The following is a 17,048-nucleotide window of genomic DNA, read 5'->3' on the forward strand; positions in this document are numbered from 1 at the left end:
AGGATGCCAGCATGGACTTTGAACTGTGATACTTTTGTGATACTTTGTGGTATTTGTGATACTGAAGGAGGCTGGAGTCCAGCTTGAGCTTTGGTATGCTAATAGACACCAGAGCACCAGTAGCCATTTTACTCCTTTTGGTAAAGAGGAACTTTCTTACAAGTTCCTGGGGAATGCAGGCTTTTATCAAACCACCAGAAATTCTCCTAGAGTCTCCTATAAATAGTTGCTCTCAGTGAGACTCAGTCACCTCATTTATAAGGGAACAGGACTTCTGGGACATTGAATGTTTGTTTGTCTTCTATAGTCTGACTTATGGAGTTTGGAGTTTGGACCTAATACATATGACCTATGAAAATTAAGACAATAGGATATAAATAATGAAGAAAGAGGTTACATCTATGATAAAAAGTTTCCCAACTGAGAAAGCCCAGTCCTACAATTCTACTAAATCTTTATTGGATCTTCTCAATGAACACAGATGTAAAAGTTCTCGCTAAAACATTTGCAAACTGAATTGGTAATACATTAAAAGGTAATTCACGAGAACCAAGTTGGCTTCATTCAAGAAATGCATGGATAGTTCATTATATGCAAATCAATGAACATAATATATCATATATAAATAAGGGCATAAACCAAAAATCATCTCTCTAGGTGGAGAAAGATCCCTGACAGGGTCTAACAGGCCTTGAAGATGAAATGATGAAGAAACTGGCAACATAGTTCAAAACAGTAAAGTGTGTTTATGGCAAACTACAAATGTAAGTGTAAACTACATTACACTTAATGGAGAAAATATCAAAATTATTTCACTAAGATTAAGAATGAGCAAAAGATGTCCAGTGTCTTGAGTCTTTTTCCATATACTGTGTAAAATCTTGGTTAAATCAATAAGAGAAGAAAAAGAAACTAAAGGTAAACAAATAGGAATTTCTCCTATTGAAGGATGCCGCATTATTCTTATTTTCTAGATGATCTCATCCTACACATAGAGAAACTCATAAATACCCATCAGTAAGCTATTTGGTCTGATAAACACTTTGTAAAGGTAGTAGGGAACAAGATGAACATAGAGTTAGCCATTTCCTTACCTACTAGTGACACACATCCTAAGAAAGAAACCAGGAAAGTCACTCTGTTCACAACAGAATCGAAAAACACTGAGAAAATATCTAACCAGGAAGTGAAAGGCTTATGCACTTAAAATCCTCAAATGTTGAAGACAGTAATTAGAGAAGATATTAGATGGAAAGACCATCTTAATCATAGAACAACAGAATTAATTGCAAATTGTTATAGTATAAGACATACTCTCCAGATTCAATGTAACCCCCAACAAAATTCCTCACAGAAATAGAAAAATTAATCATAGAATTCATATGGAAGCATGACAAACAATCCTAAACCCAAACAATAATGCTAGTACTATCACAATACTTCATGTTATATTACAAAACCATAGATCTCAAAATAGACTCCTAATAGCCAAAAATAAAAATGTAGAAGAATGAAATAGAAACCACGATCCAGTAATAAACACACATAGCTACAGCTACCCGAGTTTGAAAAAGATGCATCTACGCCTGCATCTTTATCTAAGCATCCAAATCTAAGAGCCTGTGGAAGCCATTCTCATTCAAACCACTATAGTGCCCATCTAGTAGTCAGTAGGCCAAAGGACAGGAAGGCTTCAGTACTACCTGAGATGTGTTATTGAAGAATTGCTATGAGGGAAGAAGTACTCTGGCATTATTTCATCCAGTACTGAATATATTTAGTTGTTTAACATTGAAGTTAGCCTACTACCAAAGTAAGGCTGAGAGCTTAGTCATTGCCTTTGCCTTCTGTTTGACAGACACTGACAGTCCAGGTAGAAGTTTCTGTTCCAGACAGTAAGGGACAAGATGCAGTCACTCAGACTCCACTGGTAAAGAGGGAACCAAAGTATGCAAATAGGTGACAACAGGTGAAGACTATATAATTAGGAAAAGCTGACACAGAATAGAAGGAACCAAAACAAAAGCATAATGGAGTCAGGTCTCTCTGAGGAGGAAATGCTGTCACTGAAATGTGAATAATGTAGCCGCCGTGGAAAAGCATAGGGAAGTGCATATTCGGTGGAGCAAAGGCAGGATCTGCTGAGATGTTTCATGGGGAAAGGAGCTTGCCAAGCATTGGCCCCATCCCTGATGTTCATATAAAGGTGGAAGAAGAAGTCTATCCCACAGAGTGGGCCACTGATTTCCACAAGTCTCACAGGTCAGAACACACATGCACATGCATGCCTACACTGAGGTGTTTTTTTTTTTTTTTTAATTATATTATTTGGCCAGGTGATGGTGGCGCACGCCTTTAATTCCAGCACTTGGGAGGCAGAGGCAGGTAGATTTCTGAGTTCAAGGCCAGCCTGGTCTACAGAGTGAGTTCCAGGACAGCCAGGGCTACTCAGAGAAACCCTGTCTCGAAAAACCAAAAAAAAAAAAAAAAAAAAAAAAAAAAAAAAAAATAAAAAGAATAAAGAAAAAGATTATATTATTTATTTTATCTAAATGTGTACACTGTAGCTGTTTTCTGACACACCATAAGAGGTCATCAGATCCCATTACAGATGGTTGTGAGCCACCATCTGGTTACGGGGCATTGATCTAAAGACCTCTGGAGAGTAGTCAGTGCTATTAACTGTTGATCCATCTCTCCAGCCCCCACACTGATGTTTTAAAATTTAAATAGTGCCAAGATGGAGCATTGTCCAGCCTGTTGAAGAAGTACAAAGATCAGTGTGGCTGAATTATAATGTCAACAGAGAGTGAAGTGGTATGGCACCATCAAATTAAGGGACTGTTAAACAACCTTTGTCCAGGGAAGTTGGTATGAGCACTCCAAACATTGAACACTGAGCACTTTTGCTTCCTGCTAGGTATGACAAGCCCTTGCCAGTGAGGGTACATGCTCAAGGCATGTGGAATCACATGACCTCTAGGTGAGGGGCTTACCATCAAAGATGGGCTGACTCATCATTGTATGAGAGAGTGAAATGAACACTTGCCAATGTCTCTACTGCTTAGAGCAGTAGGCATCTATAAAGTGGTGTAAGTACATAGAAACAAGACACTCTCTACACCTTCTTACAGCCTATTACATGATTAGATATTCATTATTCTCAGAGATATACAGCTATCATGAATGGCAGTTTTACTGAGCACAAAGAATCTGGACAAGGTGGGAATCAAACATTAGTGTCTACCACAGCCAGCTTTCCTGTGGATCCAGTGTGAGCAGTGGTAAACAGTTGCTCTCAGTGAGACTCAGTCACCTCACTTATAAGGGACAGGACTTCTGGTACATTGAATGTTTGTTTGGTTGTTTTGTTTTTTTTTTTCTAAAACATCATGGGCAAAACCAATTGTCCTAAGGATATTCTAGTTTGATGTTTCCCAATAATCCTGGAATAACTTTTGTGCTTAATAAAGATTAAATTAAAATAGGATCATCTTAATCCCCTCTTTCCTTTGCTCTTAGGACCGGAAGGATCTTTAGCCAACTCAAAAATCTTATGCATCATGCTACTAAAAAAAAAAATCACAACAATCCCTGAGAATGAGCATCAGATAAAAAGAGCCAGCCTTCTTCCCAAGGTCTCAAAAATCCAAAGCAGGCTTAGCTGTAGCCTAAGGGCCATAGGCAAATATAGCAATGTGACCCAAGGGTGAAAAAAATACTCGTCTTTATTGTCAGCCCATGCAAAATTCTTTAGTTCTTAACTATGATAATTAAATCAAAGAATCTCTGTATTATTTTATCATGAAGGCCAAATACTTCTGTACTTTCAAGGAGGTCAGTTTGAAATAGCAACCAATCATGAATCCATTCATCCTCGATGATCTGTCTACCCAGTTTACTCACACCAGCCAAAGTGATGAACAGCTTTACAGAGGTGGCAAAGGAATGAGCACGGCACTTGAGTAATAAATACCATCCAGTTCATATTTTCACTATGACACACTAAATGTCAAATATGTCCATGCTTCACTAAAACAATTCTTTTTAATAGCATTGGCAAAGCCAAGAGACTCATTGTTGGACATTTTCAAAGTTGTTGAGTTAAGCTACAAAATTTAATAAGTCTATGAAATAAGGTTTTCATAAAAATATGTCATTTATAACTCTCAACAGCCCTGTATAGTGGACAAGGTATCCTTTGTGTCAAGTTCTAGAGGAAGACTATGGCTTCTTTCTGAGACTACTGTCACTTCTTGGGAGTCCCCTAAGGCCTCTAAGGTCTCAGCCCAGAGAGTAAAGGGCCACTGTGGCTATAGTGTCCACGTGTGATGTGAAGCTGGGGCAGTTGGTACTTAGATCACTCAAGAGGACACAGTTGATAGAGAATGCCAATGAGCAAATCATAAACCACTTGGTTTTTAGGGAATTTTGTCAAAGTTTAATTGAGCATAGACACAAAAAGCTGCCCACAAGCATTTTACCTTCTTGTTTCTTTCTTTCTTTGCCACAGTCCTCTCCAGTGGGTTATGTAAGGAAGAAATTGCTAGCATCTATGTTACAGAGGAGCCATCACAGTGGTGGCTGAGATGAAGGCTTGAAGTGCAGGCTACTAGTGAAGACCTGAAGGCCAGGGAAGCTAATCTCAACTTTCTAGCACCAGAGAGTTTCTGTTAGGTTATGCTTAAACTGTGAGACTCTCAAATCATCATCCTCAGCCTGGAGAACTGGACAGATAAAGCAGCGCCTCTCATCGATGCTCATAGGGTAATCCTACATGCAGGATTGCCATCTTCCTTAGAAATAGGGGTTTCGAAGCTATGCCTAAAGTTAAGTGTCTTGAAATCTAAAGGTTGTGTCAGCTCAGTGTAACTGTAAGAGTCCTTAGAAAAGGAAACCTTTTTCTGGTTGTTATCAAAATAGGGAAATTAAGAGGGGGCAAGACAGTCGATTTGTTGATGGCTCTAAATGTAAGGGGAAAACCTCCATGAGGGAAAGCCTGTGAGCAACCTGTAGAAATTAGACAAGAATAACGGGGGCTCCCTCAAGGAGCCAGACGACAGAGATCTGGCCATAACACTTCAATTCTAATGTAGTAAGGCCCATGCCAAGTTACTGACTTAATCATAGAGTAAAAAAATCATATTATTGTTAAGTTGGCAATTTCATGTCAATTCATTAAACTCAAACAGAAGAAAATTCAGTGAGAAATTTAAGTTACTTGCATATATTTTGGAGTGACTCCTGTATTCATTGTAGCCAATTATCATATAAATTGAATAGTATAATTAACAATGCATAAAAGCCAATATAAACTTAGGATATTGGGCTTAGCACCAAGGACTAAGTCAGTTTCAGAATTATAATAGATAAGCTGTAAAAAGGGAAAAAAAACATGAACAAGTGCTGTCATAGTCATATGAGGACATCACACAAAATGTTCTTTCAGGCTGTCTAAATGTCATTCACAAAAAAAGGTTATATTTTGACTTGCTGAAAAGGGAAGACTGTTGTATTTAAAAAGAAGCCATACCAGGTATACACACTTTAAAATGCAAGAGAAATATCTTCATGGTTCTTACTGCTGCCAGTCTCCAAAACAAATCAAAGTGCTAACAGTGTACGTGTTTCTAAATCCCTGTTACCATCCCTACAAGGACGCTGCTTCAAATCTCTTGGTAGAATTACCTGCACAAAGGCTTTACAATACATGGTGGCACTCGCAGACTGAAACTTCTAGAAGATGATGTCACTTTGCCTGCCCTTGAGATCTCTGAAATCCTTCTCTGCAGAGACTGCAAATCTCTACTTCATCCAAGAACTGATGACAAGGGACATTAGGCTTCCTGTTCCAAGTCAGCACTGAGACAACATCCCTTGAAAGAATGTTGTTCTCAGGATGCTCCTCAGTAACAGATTCAACTCTGCTACAGGAGCAAACTTTGGGTCACTGTCCTTACCAGATGAGTCATAGCTCTTTGGAGTGAGAGTAAGCAGTATAGCATTCCCCCAGTGCCAGGGTCCCCTCACACGTTAAAGCCCAATTTCTCTACTTGCTTTAGCCAAGTAAATTTCTCAGGCTTTATAAAACAAAACAAAATGAAGCAACAGCAGCAGCAACAACAACAAAACTTCCCTCATTTCACAATTCTCTTTGACTCTGCCACAGTTAAAAGGTTTCTTCTGATGGCACACACAGTGCAGTGTTTTGTTTCCTGTACTAAAATTCCAGCAGCATGGAGCCCAGTTGGATACTCCACCAGTATCTGCATGCTGGGGCCCCACAAATCCATTCATTTAACAAGTATTTCCGAGAAGCTGGTGTATACTAGGCACTATTGAATAAGTTAAGAATAAAGTAAAGAATAAAATAAAATTCTGAATTTTATGGGCCCTTCAATCAAAGGAGGGAGAAAGAAAAATGTCAAAGCTAAGAAAGTAAGCACCAGATAAATGGGTCTGTGACGGAAACCAACACAGGGCAAAGAGACAGAGCCTAGAACGTATGTGTTATTTTTGTTAGAATGATGTGATGGATCAAACTTGAAAAACTTTCCAAAAGACTATGTTTTGTCTTTTGAGGAAATACCACATAAATGGGCGCACCAAATCAGGCATGGTTGTATGTGCCTGCATTCCTAGCACTCGGAGGCTAAGTCTAGATTGTGCATTTGGAGCAAGGCTGAATGAACTACATAGTGACTTCTTGCCTGGGGTACACACGGAAACTATCCTAAAGATCAAACAAGCAAATAAAATATGAAGAGCACAGCAGTAGAGATCTTTTCATCAAGGGGACCTGGAATAGAGAGAGGTTTAGAGATGACAGAGTAGTATCTTATGCACATCTAGCTTGCAGACTGAGGTGGAGGTGGTGCTTGCCAGCAATTGGATGGATGTGGGGTGTGATGAACAATAATGAATCAAGCCTTCTGGCTCTGGGCTTGAACAATTAGGTACAGTATTGCCTCTTAGAGAGGAAGAGTTTTACCAAGATGGTGAAATAGTGTCATGAGAGAAAAAGAGCTGACTCTCAAAGCCATGAATCTGGTTTAGATCAGTTAGTGGATGAGTCAAGACACAGACAATGGACAGACCCAAGCCTTGGGAACTTGAATCCTTATAAATTAGGAAGGATAGGAGAAGCCAATAAGGAGGAGGTAGATAAAGTACAGCATCCTCATGGGGACCTGCAAAGACACCAATACACACAGGTGACATGCTTCTCAGAGGGGTAGGACAAACAGGCCATGGAATTTAAGTCAAGTAAAAATTAAGACTTGATTATATTGATGAATTTTTTTATTTTTTATTTTTCGAGACAGGGTTTTTCTCTGTACAGCCCTGGCTGTCCTGGAGCTCACTCTGTAGACCAGGCTGGCCTCAAACTCAGAAATCTGCCTGCCTCTGCCTCCCAAGTGCTGGGATTAAAGGCATGCACCACCACTGCCTGGCTTATTGATGACTTTTAAAGGAGGAATCAATGTTGTTAGAACTATTTAGCAAAGTGGTCAAAAAAGAATTGGTTTTTGTGGGTAAAGAAATAGGTATTTTGCTGTAAAGAGAAAAACACAACTGGGACCAAAACTTATTATTTCTCTTTTAAACAGTAGCTGTTACAGAATGTTATATACCAATAAAAAATATCCCATAGAAGAAAAAAACTTGGCTGGTGAGATGGCTCAGTGGGTAAGAACACCGTCTGCTCTTCCAAAGGTCATGAGTTCAAATCCCAGCAACCACATGGTGGCTCACAACCACCCATAATGAAATCTGATGCCCTCTTCTGGTGCATCTAAAGACAGCTACAGTGTACTCATTTATAATAATAAATAAATCTTTAAAAAAAAAAAGAAGAAAAAAAACTATAATTCAAGAGAAAAGAATGATGGAATGTGGCCAAGAACAAAAAAACAACAGAGGCAAAAATACTTAAAGTGCCTACATATTCCAGCCTAATACAGTATGGAAGGAAAAACACAAAACCAGGTGTGAGTAGACAGGTAGATGATGATGATAATGCTGCTGCTGCTGCTGCTGATGAATTGTTATTTATATACTTCATATCCTAATCACAGCTTTCCATCTCTCCTCTCTTTCCAGTCTCTCCCTCTCAGCTCACCTCCCTGCAAATCACTCATCCTCCCATGGTTATTACCCAGCTTTGGTGTATCTAGTTGCAGTAAAAAATATGTGCATCTTCTTCCCTAGAGGCTAGATGAGGCATTCCAGTTAGAAGAATGGAATCCACAGAGTCAGAGGCTCCCACCGTTGGGAGTCTTACATGAAGATCCAGCTGCACAACTGTTCCATATGTGTGGAGGACCTAGGCGACGCCCAGTAGGGCTCCCTGGTTGGTGGGTCAGTCTCTGTGGCCCTATGGAGCCAGGCTAATTGATTCTGTAAACTTCCTGGTGGTGTCCTTGACCCTCTGGCTCCTTCAATCCTTTCTCATCCTCTCCTGCAGGATTCCCCCAATCCTTTATGTTTGACTGAGCATCTGTTTCCACCAGTTGCTGGGTGAAGTCTCTCTCATGACAGTCATCTTAGGCTCCCCTCTGCAAGTATAGCAGACTATCACTAATAGTCAGAATATTCTTAATAGTGTCAATAATCTCAGACTAGGCCAGTCATTGGTTGGCCTTTCCCTCATTTCTGCTCCATCTTTACCCCAGCACATCTTGTAGGCAGGACAAATTTTGGGTCGGAGGGTTTGTGGCTAGGTTGCTGTCCCAACTTCTCTATTGGAAGTCTTGCCTAGTTACAGGAGATGGCCATTTTGGGCTCCATATCCCCCATGGGAGGATAAGCTAGGAGTCTTAGCTAGGGTCACCCTCTTAGATTCCTTGAAGCTTCCATTTCCCAAGTTTCTACCTTGTCCCAGAGATGCCCACTCCCCATTCCAGTTGTCTCTCCCATTTTTCTCCTTCATGTCCTCCTATCTCCTGATTCCTCCTGTTCCCATCCACTCCTTCTCACCCACCCAGTGTCTTCCCTCCATACACTCCTAATGTTCACTGTATTTCCCCTTCCCAGTGAGAGTGCAGTGGACCCACCTGGGGCCCACTCTGTTCCTTAGCTTCTTTGGGTCTGTGGGTTGCAGCATGCTTATCCTTTATCTTACACCTAATATCCCCTTATAAGTAAGTGGATACCATGGATATTTTTCTGAGTGTGGCTATCTCACTTAGGATGATCTTTGCTAGTTCTGTCCATTTGCCTGCAATTTCCATGATGTTATTGTTTTTAATAGAATAGTCTATTCTGTTAATGCACCATATTTTCTTTATCTGTTCTTTGGTTAAGGGACAACTAGGTTGTTTTTGTTTCTGACTATTACAAATAAAGCTGCTATGAACATAGTTGAGCAAGTGTCTTTGTGGGATGGTGGAGTATTTTGGGGGTATATGCCCAGGAGTAGTATAGTTGGTAGAACTATTCCAAGTTTTTTTTGTGAAACCACCTAATTGATTTCCAAAATGGTTGTACAAGTTTGCAATCCCACTAGTCATGGAGGAGTGTTTCCCTTGCTCCACATGCTCACCAGTATGTGCTATCTTTTGAAATTTTTTATATTAGCCATCCTGTTGAGTATAAGATAGAATTTCAGAGTTGTTTTGATTTGCATTTCCCTGATGACTAAGGGTGTTGAACATTTCTTTAAGTGCTTCTTGGCCATTAAGGATTCCTCTTTCAAGAATTCTCTGTTTAGATCAGTAACCCCCTTTTGAATTGATTTATTTGTTTTGTCAATGTTTAATTTCTTGAGTTCTTTATGTATTTTGGCTATTAGACCTTCGTGAGATGTAGGGTGGGTGAAGAGCTTTCCCATTCTGTAGGCTGCCATTTTGTCCTATTGACAGTGTCCTTTGCCCTACAGGAACTTTTCAGTTTCACGAGGTCCCATATATTAATTGTTGATCTTAGTACCCGACCTTTTGGTGTTCTGTTCCAGACATTGTCTCCTGTGTGAGTGCACTCAAGGCTATTCCCCACTTTCTGTTCTATTAGATTTAGTGTATCTGGTTTTATGTTGAGGTCATTGATCCACTTGGATTTCAGTTTTGTGCAAACTGATAGCTATTTGTATTTTTCTGCATGCATTCATCCAATTAGACCAGCACCATTTGTTGAAGATGCTTTCTTTTTATTGCATAGTTTTAGCTTCTTTGTCAAAAGTCAAGAGTCCATACTTACGTGGGTTTACTTCTGGTTCTTCAATTCAATTCCATTGATCAACCTGTCTGTTTTTTATGCCAATACCATACAGGTTTTATTACTATTGCTCTGTAATATAGCTTAAGGTCAGGGATGGTAACAATTAGATTTTATAGGTGGGAAATGAGGTTACTCTAAATTAACTTCATCAAGAAAATAAAGATCTTAGAAATTACATTGTAGAAAATTTGATGAGAGAAAACATAACACAAAATTCAAGATGTAAGAAAAAATAAATGTATTGTAGCTAATTATTATAAATGGTTATGGATTCCACTTGAGTTTATGATTATTGAGCTTCAGGAAGAGCAACTATAATAATTTTCTAGCCAAACTTATCTTAACTATTCTGTACAGAAACAGAATAAAGGGAAAGTTGGGTTGAAATGATGCTGGAAATTTTTCAGTGAGTATTCAGGATTGCTCAATGGATTTGAAACATCCTGCAAATGAAAAATGTTGCCACACTATGGCATCTACACTGAACAAGAGGAAAGAGTACATAGAATGATTCATGGTAAAACATATGGTTGATGGATTAGTAGCCTCAAGGTGTTGAAAAGATTCTTAGTTTGGAGTTTCTAGGGTATGCTAACTAGAAATCAAGGGAATGGAAGGCATATTGTGGTATGATTAAAGGCGAGATTTTGGAATTGCATGCTTTACAAAAGAGTAGGAACTCATAGAAAGAAGAAAGTTGTCTTGTTGAAAAGCATGTATCCTATACTCATACCCATATGTGTGCATACCGTTCATCTGCCAATCCTTATAACAATATTCGATTTTTCATTACTTTACTTTTTGCAATAATGCAAAATCTACTTCTTTATTTGCATAATTGTCTTTTTACACATAGCCATTTATTTCTTACATTCCTGTTGGTTGTGTAAGATGTACATGCATGTGTATATATCTGTAACATTTGTGTGATGCATGTGTGCGCAGGAACATGCACATGTGTGTTTGTGTGCCCTTGTCAATTGCCACCTACTTTATATACTGAGGCAAGATGCATATTTGAACCAAAAGCTCACCAATTTGGCCAATCATGGCTAGCCAGCTTGCCCATGGAAACTCTGCATCTGGCTCCAGAGCACTGGGATTATGAGGGTCTACCTCACTCGCCTGAAATTTACACAGGTGATGAAGATCCCAACTCATGGTGTCAGTCTTATGCACAAAGCACTTTACTCACTGAACCATGTTCCCAGCCCTCTAAACATTTATTCTTCAAGGCAAAACTTTAAATAATCAAAAATACTTCATTAGTATTGAACTTAGACAGTTAATATTCATTTAGCGTAACTGTTCTTTAGTAATATCATCTCTCTAGCTTTTGAGACATTAGACAAGTCTTTTTATTGAACATATTAGGAGAAATATTAGTGAAAAGCATAGTGGGCATGAAAGTTGCATGCACAACAGCTAATGATTCTCACTTGGGGAAGGAAAGTTTATTTTCGCATGGGCATGTTGGATTGGATCAGCACACTGAACTCCACCGGTAGATTTTTAGTGTATATTTTGGGTTTTAAAAGTAAATCTCAATTAGATGTAACTTTGAATATCTCATTTTTTCTCTCTAACATTCGGAGAGAGAAATAAAACCCACATGTGTTTTTACATGTTATTTCATTCATTCCAACCTCCAGACCATTTTGAATTCTAATGATGAGGACAAGTGATCTTAAATTATTCCTTTCCTCACAGGCACTGCAAAAGACATGAGCTTAAAAACTTACCCCAACCATTTTGAATATAGACATAGCTCAGAAACCAGAAGGAGAAACTAACCTCAGTGATTTCCCTTAGAAAGCAAATCTTCAATTACCACAAACGAACAAGTGAACTATATGTGACACTCTGAGAGAATCATACTCATACAATGTCCAGGATTCTGCAACCTCTCCCCTCTGCAGGGCTGCCCAACTGCATTCCCGCCAAGAGAATATGAGGTCACCCTCCCTGCCTCTGAAATCAGAGCAGACACAGAGTTACTTTGGCCAACTGGATGGTCCTTCTGAGCCTGTTTGCAAGAGGAAAGACAAAGAGCTATTTCTTACAGCCTGAAATGTGTGTGGGTAATGAGAATATACTTATCCATCCAAGTGAATCAGAGAACATGAAATTAAAAACCAATTATTAACACAGAAATTTCATACAGTAATCTTTTTTGAAGTAATTTATTCTGGCATTCCTTTTGAAATGTTTAAAAACAGTGCTGATCCCCAAAGAATTATGACTCTATCATCAAACTCATTTCTCTTCTGAAATTATATATATATATGTGTGTATATATATATATATACATATATATATATATATATACATTCCCTTCAATTAATAATTCATTAGCACATTCCTCAGTTGTAAAAAATTCTAGACGAACACCCATCCATTCCCCTCTGAGAGGCAGTATGGTCTCCTATGGGCAGCACGTTTAGTTCTGAAATCCTGCTTGGGTATCAGCCCTGCAGCTTACTGCTAAGCATTCTCAGGGTTGTGTTCCATTTCTGCGAATTTGGCTCCCCTGGCCTCACACATAGTCCTGTTTCACTGTATCGGGTTCATATCTCCTCATTAGTAATTGGCAGGAGAAACCAGGCAACACATGTCCCAGGCTTATAACAAGTTTATGAGATTGTATTTTAATCCACTTCTGGGAAAAGGAAAGCGGCCAAAGATCTAAATGATACATTAACAGACTAAATTTTACTTTAATTCATCTTTTTCCAAAATACCTAAGGCCAGGAAAGCCTAAGTATTCATTCCAGAAGTCATTTCATTTAACACCTGTTTTCTTTTGAGGTCACAGACTGTCCCAGTGACCTCAGATTTCACAATCCTCTGTGCCTCAAGCCCCACTTCTATATCAGCAATAAACATACACTGATACTTCTCAATTGCTTTCTTACAGTGGATGTATCCTGCTTTTTATTAGTGGTTAATTAAAACCCTGTTTTCTCTGACTAGGTGGCTGGAAAGTGCAGGTTGCTGTGCAGTATCAAATGTGTCATTTAACCCCATTCATGTTTGGTTCTACCTTATCTGATTCTACAGAGAATTAAGGGTTCTTATGAAAATGTACATTCTGGAATTATTTTTTAAATAAATGTAACATGACTTAAAAGAACCTTTAACTATATAAATTATAGCCTTCACATATCTTTTGGGAAATTAACTGTGAGTTTTTAAAAAAGGTATTAAGGTGAAAATCAATTTATTTATTTATTATTCATTTATTTATGATTTCATTTATATGAAAAATGCAGAAAAAGCAATTCATAGTGAGCAAGTGCATCCAGAACTTCCTGAGGCTGCTGGGCTGGGCGTGTTAGTGAGTTGTGCCTTAGGATCTCCTTGGTGTCATGGAAACCACCAGAAGCTGGACTGCAGTTCACAGCTTTGTGAGTTTATGGAAAAAAACATTGAGTTGCACATTTGCAACTTGGGAAGAATTTGATGTTGTATAAAATGTACCCTCAATGCCACTTGAATAAAAGTGGAAAATAATGTTAGCAGAGGAACCTAAACAATTATTCTTAAACAATACAAGACTCCAGGATAGCAAAGCTGTCAGTTACTGATCTTGTGTACCACACTCTGGAGAAGATCCCCTTCAGTGTAATGAGGCCATTATGGCCTATTCTAGATGTTTAAGAGCTAGTATCACAGCTTCAGCTGGGTCTATTCTATACATGTATATCAATATTGAAGCATGTGTACATGTGTGTATTTGAAAATCTAGTTATTTTCTTTTTTCAACTTGTCATTCTTTTTTTCTTTTTTACTATATATGTGTATATACATATAATTAAATATTTTATTTATTTACATCCCAAATGTTGCCCTCCATCCTGGTCCCCCTTGCAGAGTTCTTCAGCCATCTCCCCTTTGCCTCTGAGAGGATGACGCCCTGGGGCACCCCTCCTCTCTGGGGCATCAAGTCTCTACAGGATTAGGCACATTCTCTCCCACTGAAGCCAGACAAGGCAGTCCCCTGTTACACATGTGCCAGTGGCCTCAAAACAGCCCATGTATGCTCTTTGGTTAGTGACTTAGTCTCTGGGATCTCCCATGGTTCCAGGTTCATTGTCATTTGTTCTTCCTATGGGGTTGCCATCCCTCCATGTTAAAAGGCTTGGAGAGATCAGGAATTCAAGGCACATACCTAAGCATAATAAAAGCAATATACAGCAAACCAGACATATTTATATTTCAATTTCAAAGTGTCTTCAATTTTTTTCTCAAGAAAGTTTAAATTTAGCAAAAGAAACAAAGGATGCCACAACTTAGGACATCTAGGCAAGGAGATATGGTATGATGAGTTCATTTCTTTACCCCCAAGAAGCTAAATAAACTAACACAATCTCTACATAGTAGCAAAATAAAATAAAATAAGATAAAATTTAAAAATTAAAAAAGCATCAAGAAAAAAAATAGTTTGATTAGGAAAGAAGAAAAGTAACAGGTGGGTAGGATTTAATTAGTGTTACTGCTGGCTAGGCATTGCTAAGTAGAGAAACTGGGATTGTTTAACCTAAACACTAACTTCTAAGGTAGGTGCAAACTCATTCTATTATGAAGGAAACTAAGTATTTAAGAGTGTAACTTACCAGAGTCTTCCATTATGTAGGAAACTAATTCTTTCAAAGTGCAACTAAGTTACCAAGATCTACAGCAAATAGATGGCAGAGCCAACATCTAAGATCACACTTGTCTGTGCATTGTATACCTAACAAGAACATGGACATCATAGGAAGCCGACCCACGTCTAGCTGTAGGTGTTTTATTATGTCTGCATATTTGTGGGCACTTGCTTAATGTCACAGTGGGCTTAGCACTCACATTCATAAACTGAGGGTTAAAATGCTGCCTGTACCTTATGCAACTTTTATTAATCCCTTAGGATTAAGGTACAGATTAGTGAGCTTCCCTTAAGCACATTCATATATATTTTACCCTTGTTGGGTCTTCCTTTCTCTGTTCCCCTTCCTCACCCAACTTTTGCTGACCACTCTTCTTCCCAACAGGTCTCTTCTGAATTCTTGTCACAAGAATCCTAAGAGAGAGAGAGAGAAAGAGAGAGAGAGAGAGAGAGAGAGAGAGAGAGAGAGAGAGAGAGAGAGAGATCTTCAGATTCTTGTTGTACTGATGTAGAGTTCTATTCTGAAAAAAGAAGGCTTCTTTAGAACAATGTGACATCTTTCTCTTTCACTTTCCTACGACTGACACTCCCTCAGGAGTGTGCTGAAGATGGTGACAGGGCTTGCACCTCTAGATGTGCCAATGACTCACAAGCAGTTGTTGCTCATGGCCTTGTTTAAGGAGCAGCAGCCATTCAGGTTATTGGTAGAGTAGCACAAGAGCCTACAGAAGCCTCTTCAGATTAGTGTCCATTTGAACTTTTTGCTGAAGAAACTGAAAATAAATGACATTAATCATAAATCTATTCTGATTTATTGAGAGGCTATGTGGAGGAACTTGAAGGACTAAGGGTTGAAACAGTGCCAACTTACAAGGCAGAAATAGCGAGTGCTAGTTCAGCCTGATTCATCCTGATTTTCTATGGGGTGTGAGATCAATTGTCAGATACTTTCTCTCTTTTTGTTGCAAGAACCTGCTTGAGAATTCTCCTTGGCCTAGTGTCTGCAGTACCCAGCAGGCAAACAAAACAGACAGGCAATGGAATCAATGAGAAAAAGAAAATCCTTCCAATTTTATAGCTTTATTCTTTTGGAAACGTTGATATCTAAAGTCAACTATATTAGCTCCTGGCCTCGAAGACCTAACAAGTGACTGAATGCAGTGACTAAAGAGGAAAAGGCAGTCTCCTGGGTTTATTCAAGGAGGGAACTTTGCCTAGTTAGACCAAAATATTTTATTTTTTTAAATCAGCTTTGCCTTAACACTTGAACAGAGTGCCTATGGATCTGAAGGGTGAACATTAAAATCCAGTCATCTTGACTAGCGTGTTTATGTTCTAGGCCTGTGTACCACAGACCCTTTTTTCTCCTTGGGTGTCACCTGCTTCTTCCCATGGCTTGTTTCCATCGTCCAAGTCCTCTGTTTGAAGCCTTCTGGCCTTGTTCATGACCTTGATTAGCCTTTACTACATATCACTGCACTGTGCCTCATCTTTAGCTCTGCTGTATCTGTCCTTCACTGGTAATCCTCTGTGTTCCATGTCTACTGTCTAGATGTCTCTCATCAGCAAAGCATAATTTCTGAATACCTGGACTTGAATATTCCCATGGTTTATTCCATCCTTTTACTGTTGCGAACTACAAATGCGTAGAAAGCGGTCAATAGAGTTTGTGAAGAGCTTAATATGGATGAGAGAATACAATGTATTCTGTAAGTTTAATATAGATATTTTGACTTTGTAAATTCAAGTTGACTGTCATGGTACTAAGAATCTATCTATGTATCTCTAATAGCAGATATGTAGAAGCTCTTTGGAGAAAGAAAGAGTGGTGTTGAAGGACAGTTTGCCATTTGATAGCTGGGAAACCCAGAGAGTTCAGCCTCTGTCTGTGTCTCAGTTTCCTATTATATAGTTTCATTTTCATACCCAAATGAACACAAATAAGATGGATTGATACGAAAGTAAAGAACATGAAATATTTATAACACTTAAAACAAACTTTTCTTAGAAATATTGGCTTGAATCATTTATAACAAGATGAAAAGTTACTGTAAATGTACCATCTATCTATACATGAGGTTTCTTGTTCCTTTAGTTCCTGCAGGAAAGAAATAACAGAACAATCAGACCCCTCCATGTGCAGTCCTTGGTTGGTGGTTGAGACCCTGGGAGCTCTGAGGGT

General features: G+C 38.8%; 1 protein-coding gene across 1 annotated transcript in view; it reads left to right on the forward strand.

The window, feature by feature from the left end:
• The window catches only part of Cfap299 (cilia and flagella associated protein 299), a 523,430-nt gene that overhangs the window by 431,175 nt on the left and 75,207 nt on the right, over nucleotides 1-17,048 (forward strand). The gene's annotated exons all lie outside the window — the stretch shown is intronic.

This window comes from Mastomys coucha, unplaced genomic scaffold (genome assembly GCF_008632895.1).
Source record: "Mastomys coucha isolate ucsf_1 unplaced genomic scaffold, UCSF_Mcou_1 pScaffold22, whole genome shotgun sequence".
NCBI lineage: Eukaryota > Metazoa > Chordata > Mammalia > Rodentia > Muridae > Mastomys > Mastomys coucha.